This window comes from Pinus tabuliformis, chromosome 2_1 (genome assembly GCF_031772625.1).
Source record: "Pinus tabuliformis cultivar Carrire ecotype Pingquan chromosome 2_1, CPIR1, whole genome shotgun sequence".
NCBI lineage: Eukaryota > Viridiplantae > Streptophyta > Pinopsida > Pinales > Pinaceae > Pinus > Pinus tabuliformis.
The window spans coordinates 435,419,602-435,426,757 of NC_142299.1; positions in this window are offsets into that span (position 1 = coordinate 435,419,602).

Sequence of the window (7,156 nt, forward strand, 5' to 3'; positions counted from 1 at the left end):
CCTTTTGTTCAAAAATCCTTGGATTTGTTTTGTTATTTATGCACTTTCCCTTCTGAACATCTTGTGCATGTCAATGTTAGGAAGAAGACACTTTTGCTGCAATGGTATTTCATGTTGGAAGGAAATCCTTTTGCTTTCTGAATCATCTCATCATCATGGTTAACTAAATCAACCAATTCAGTTTTCAAGTTTGAATTACAACCATCAAACGCTTCATAATCAATATCAACATTGGGTTTGGTCATAAGAAGCACTAAACTCTTACTTGAATTCACTAGTCTTTTCATTTGCCCTGCATTAACTAATGAAATATTTAGTTTCTTACGATGATCTCTCACAATATACTCCACATCATCCTTGAACGAGTGGTACTTTTCTTCATGATGATAGAATTATGCTTTTCTATCATAAAGGTAAGGACTACCCAAAAGAATTCCTGATATATCAAGCAATACAACATCTAATTCAACTTTGTCAATGAAGTTTGCTGTGATTGCAAACCGAAGAATACATTTTCTTGTAGCCTATAAGTTTGTGTCCTTGGATATCCAACCAAATGGATATGTCATGTGATGTAAAATGGTTTCAAGATTAATTTGTTTGACTAAGTCATCATATATCAAGTTGGCTTGAGGTCCACTATCAAAAAGTGTGTCGATTTTTGTATGTTTTGAGATTACCCCCACATGAAATAATTCAATCCTCATTTCTTCATTTGGAGTACTAGTGTGACAATTTGACATACTAGTGCTAGAAATGGGTTCTTTTCCTTTTATACCCATGGCTGTAATTTTAGTTTCATCACCCGAATTAGATACTAAATCCTCTTGAATGACAACAACTGTCTTTTCTTTTTGTTGTTTAGTTTATTTGGTTTCATTTCAGGATGAAGCTTCCAAAAATGAACTTCATCGTGACCCTCTATAGAAAAATGTTTAAATATTATTTTCTCTCCTTCCTTTTTAATGGATTCTTTTTTCTTTCCCTTGAAACCATTTTCTTTCTCTTTACTTTTAAATGGACTTTTACTACCTTCTTCTGGAGTGTTTTCCCCTCTTGCCTCAAGATGAGTGGATTGCACACACACATCATCTAGATTATTGGGATTAAGATTAAGATAGTATGCCTAAGGTAATTGTGTAAACCCCCTATGTACTTCAACAATGTGTCATGTGATTGCAAATCTACACCTAACATCAAAGACCTTTTTCTGAATTCTTAGGTGTAATATTGCACATTTTGACCTTTAAGCTCTCTAAAGTTTTGCGAATTTGTGATGGCTTGCTGCATATAAGCTAGAGGGTAGAATTGCCTTTTGATTGCGGCAATGAAATCATTCCAAGAAATTGAGATCTTACTGTGTTATCTCCTCTTGGGTCTTTGATTCCCACCGTACCAATGTTGCACCTTCCATTCTCAAGGAAGCTAACTAAATCTTTATGTCATCCTCTTAAAGATTTTGAATCCTACAATAGATCTCCAACCGATGAATCCAATTATCAAGCTTTTATGCATTCACTTCACCATTATACATGTGCAGCTCAAATTTAACGTCAAGTTTTAAAAAAGGTGATTTACCAATTCCTTTTGAAGCATAATGATGAGTATGAGTAAGGGTTGTGTTAGTGGAAGAGGGTGAAGATGATTGTGAAGAAGAAGATAAAGAATATGGTGGAGAGGGTGGAGTCTTGTCTCTATTTCCATTAGCTCCTCCTGAAAAACCTTCCCCTTTGGGAGGTTTGAAACGCCCCCCTTGCAACATGGTATTCCTCTCTTCATAGAGGACCTTTACCATGTCTGTCATATCAAAGAAATCCTTTTTGAAGGTATTCTCATCTTCTGTCATGTTTGTATGTTCTCCTTCATGAGACATTATCTTTGGAGTCTCGACTGCAACTAGAGGATGAACTGGTGTTGGAGATTGTGGAAACCTTTCTCTCGTTCCCCTTGACCAAACTTCAGGACTTTCAACTAGCTTCCCTTCTCCTCTTTTGAGTTTTAACCTTGTAAGCATGACATAAACTTGCAAATAGTTAAATCCTTCTTTCACAAAGAAAACCTAGATCTTTGATACCAAATTGATATGATTTAGAATATTATATTTTTGTGCTAAGATCCTCCTCAGATTAAAAACAAAATGTTTTCATTATGCTTAAGGATTCATGAATTTTTGCAAGTGAAATGATGAGTTTTTATGTTAATCTTATGAGAAATTTAACATAAATAAGAGACTGAAAAACAACATAAACATGTACAGAACATCATCAAAAACAAATTACAACAGGAACATGATAAATGAGTTCACCCATAATGGGATAACTCTCCTTGGTCCAGCTTCTAATGGTTTGGGCCTCTCTATTATGCACCGAAAGTATAAAAATATGTATTTACAATGCTCAAATTCTTCTGAAACCTGTTCCAATGAGTCCAGAATGTCCAAAAATGGTGATTTGGCCTTTTTTTGCATCCAATTTGGTGGAAAAATAAAGAAGTTATGACCTCTCTTAGTTTTCTCAATATTTGCTCCACAAATTGCACCATTTCCAGCATGATCCTAGATTTTCACTCCAAAAAGCGCTAACTAGGAAAAAATTTCACCGCATGGTAGAAAAAAGCTATTAGCACAAACAACTCCATCTCAAATCACAATCGACGAGAACTGACGGGTATTATGATTTGTGAATGTGGCGTGGGCAATATGCGATTGCGATAAACGATGGACCTGACGTAACTATCAACTGAAACCCATAATATTATCGCATCGAGAATCCATCAAAAATCACAATCGGTGGAATCAGAGGGTAACATATATACGAGACTCTGCACTGTGAAATTTGTGATTGGGATGATTGCATCACAACCCAGTACATTGGCAGCTAATTTTTGTAGTACTTCCGTTCTACGATGTGCGATTGCGATTATCGCATCACACCCTTCCTTGTTCTGGGGCCGATTATTTAACATCGACCCACCTGCGATATGAAATTTTTGAAATGTAGGGCCAATGGAGGCTTGCCACTTGGCACTTCCCCATTCGTTGAAGAGTCCTGCAATGTCATCTTCTCTTGCCATATATCCAAGTAAAACCTGAATTTTTGACATGCTCTAATTTATTCATATGAGCTCGAATTTGAGTGTCGTTCACATCATTGGAATGAAGATGACGAGCACTTAAATCTAAAGCTAATTTTATCGATATTATGCCAATTTGATTTTTGAGCCTAATTTTGAGCACCTGATCATGGCCACAGATAAAAGTGTAAAACAGAGATGACAACCACTAGATTAAGTGGACTAACACCTTAATAGACCATAGGGCATGAAAAGTGGATAATTTCATAGTAGAACTGGCAGCCAATGTATCACTAAACCAAAATGAGCTCCAAAAAGTGAAATGTAATTGAGATGAAACCATTAGCAGAAAAAAATAAGTGATGGTGGTGGCTCCCCACTACATGAAGAATAATTACCTCAAAGAAGGTTTAATACCTACAAAACAGAGGAGACGGGGAGATTAGTACACTATTTTTTGAAATTTGAATTAGTAGGGTAATAGTGCTACCATAGAAATGTAAATTTCATACCTGTCAAGGTGAAAGTGGTGCATTCTTCCATTTGCAACTGTGACTAATTGAGAAATAGTATGTTGGAAGGAAGCGAAAATCAAAACTCTAAACAAAATACCTCGACTAGGTGAGAAAATTTCTACAGTTATACCAAATACAAAAATCTAAATGTGGTTGTGCCAAGAGAAAAATACAAAAGGGTCATGTTTATAAGAATCAAACGAAAATAATGCCTGAGCTTACCTTGCATTCTATTCCAAAGATAGGACCACCAAATCAATCTAGTTGGTCTATGATGCCCCTACGCAGGAAAGGGAAACAACATTTAAGTCAAGAACACTGATTGCATGGGTAGCAAACATGCGACAATTGCACAAATGGTTGGGAGCGAAGATCAGAGGTACAAAAACAATAACAAAAACAAAAATTACCTTAGAGCGAAAATGGTCACGCGAGGGAAAAGAACGGGACCCGTGTATGTGCGACATACCTAAAAACCAATGTAAAAATCGACAAAAACCATTACCAACTGAGGTCAAATGCTAAGAATATAGAGACTAGGAACACTAGTCATTCGAAATTCTAGATAGGGTAAGTGAGAGTTACCTGTGTCTTATGGTAAGGGGAAAGTATGAAGGTTGGCAGAATGGGCTTTGCCCCATGTCCCTATGTGTTAACAAGAAGTTGGATGTTGAGAAATTGTTGAAGGAGCAATGCTATAATGACACCAAACGCTCTAGGTGGTGAAGAAATGATAATGGGATAGAGGGATTAGGGTTATCATCACTAGATTATGTCCCTTGATTTTCCCCATTTCATCTCAGTTGTTCAAGTTTTGCTAGAGTGGTCACATGAACACCACATTAAGGAAGGGCACGTGTCAATGGATAACTGGGCAATGAAGTTTCTAATGCAAAGAAGTCACACTTGGCATTAAACATTAGAGATCGTATACCCAAGTGTTAAGGGAAGTTTAATATGCGCCGGTTTGGAGTAACGTGCATAGATATCCCCATTGGTAAAAACAACCACTCTTCACTATATTCATTACAAATCTACAAGACACATGTATAGGAAGTTGTAACAATAATGACCAAATCTTTATGCTAAGAAACATTAAATATAACACTTAACGACCTAGTGGGGCATACCAATATTATATTTATATGAATAGTTTAAAGTTATAATGGTATGGATAGGTATAACCAATATTGGTAGAGATATTTAATATTAAATTGTGGGTTAAGGGTAACAACTTTGAAATAGAATTCCCCTTCAAGTTATAAGAAGCTGAGTAATATAAAACAAACCAAAGGTTGTGAGTTAAGCTGGGTGAAAGGGGATGGAATCTTAGAAACTTAATAAGTACCCTATCCACAAGATTTTTGCAAATTAAAGAAAACAAACAAATAATGAAAAGAGTATTATTGATGTATAATTTTTTTTTTGTGTGTTTGTGGGTTTGTGACATTAACCATGCTCCAACGTCCCATTGTGGCAAATATTATCTCAGTATGAAAATCAACGATGGTAAAGCATGGCCAACCATGTTTATTTTAGGGTTTATAATATTTATCTTATGGTTTTTATACCTTGGGTTTATAATATTTATCAGTTCGGTTTAATATTAATCCCTTGGGTTTCCGATATCAATCCCTTGGGTTTATTAATCTAAGGCTTAAAATTCTTAGGGTATTATATTATTTATAGGATTTATAAAATTAATCTTTGGGTTTAATATAAATCTATTATGCTTATAATCATTCTCAACCATGGTCCAATGTCACATTGTGAAAAATATTTTCTAAATATGAAAATCAACCAATGTCGCATTGTGACAAGGATTGTCTCAATATGAAAATAAACCATGGTCAACCATGATCCAATGTCGCATTGTGACAAAGATTGTCTCAATATAAAAATTAACCATGGTCTCCCATGGTCTACCATGGTCTACCATGGTCAATAACCATGGTCACATTGTGACAAAGATTGTCTCTTGGTCCAATGTCATAGTGTGACAACCATGGTCATCCATGGTCAACTATTCCCCAACGTCGCATTGTGACAAATATTGTCTCATTATGAAAATCAACCATGGTCAACCATGGGAAACCATTGTCCAGCGTTGCATTGTGACAAACGTTGTCTCAATATGAAAATCAATCATGGTCCAAAACGTAGAATAGCCTTGGACCAATTCGTTGACATGGTTATCAATGTGTTGATTTATAAATGTGTTCATTAAATGGATATGTTTCAGTGTTCAATGCAGAATAACATTGGACCAATTCGCGTTCATATCCATTTTCATCGAGTTCTATCGATCAATAGTTTTCCAATGGTTCTCAGACCATATAATGAAGGATATGACTACTTGGGTGATAGACCGTGATTGGCGCATTGATGCGATGATATTCCATGCTCCAATTCAAGAGAAATTGAAAATTTATGTTTTTTCTTAGTTGTCTTATATTTGACGAATCAATATTTGACATTAATGGTTCTTGGTTACAGGAAAACTTGGGAGAAATGGTGGGGACTAATGCCATAAAAATCTATCAGGGATCCTCTTTTTTGGAGAAGATTTGACCAATGAATGTATGCCCAATTTTTTTTGAGAAATTACAAAGATATATTATAAAAGAGAAACTGCCAAGAGAGAAAAATGGGGAGAAAAAGAATTTGCGCTTTTTCATTTCTTTTCTCTGGAAATCATTTTGTGAGAGGTTATGGATCCACAAGGAGGGGATCTTTGCAATTTGACTCTTTGAGCAATTGCACTATTTTATTATGTAGCGAGTCTAATTGTAGGAAGATATAGAGTTTTGACTCTAAGAAGAAGCTACTCTTCACTTTTGTAAAGTAAATTTCATCATGGAGTCAAATGTTGTTCATGGACTGCATATTTTGTAATAAAATTCTGGTTTTGTTTTAATAATTCTCATTCTAGTGCACTTTTGTTTTGATTGTGAATTAATATGCTCGTACCAGAATTTCCTTTACTGATTTCAATTTTGTTTCTCATTAGCGTATTGCCTTATGGTATTACACATTTTTTTCTATGATTTTCAATATATTGCTAAAGCTTTGTTAAAGCTATATTTGCAGGTGAGAACATATTTGAGATCAAGTTGAATGCATTTAACTTTTGAGTGTATTGAACAATAACTATTTATTGTTCAATTTCATTTTTATTTTGGTTTTTTCCTTCGTTAATTAAAACAAAATTTTTCTTTTAAGTAATGAATGCAACCCTTTGTTGGATTCAGATATGTATTTCCAATTTTCCTCAATAATTTTTTATTACAGTAATTTCGATATGCATAAAACACTTCAATAAATTACAAAATGCAAATTATTTTGCATGTTGCAATTTAATCGTATTTTATGAATTCAATCATAAAAACAATCCTTTCCCTTGGTTAGTTCATTTTCTCTTGGATTGGGAGAAGGTTTCCCTATTCCAATTCGAGATATGGTTATTTTCCTTGGTTGCATCTTAGTATAGACTGCATTTTAATTCTCTTAGATTTGCATAAGTCCTCTCTTAAAGGGGCAAAACCATTGAGGTGTGGTTTGATCAAACC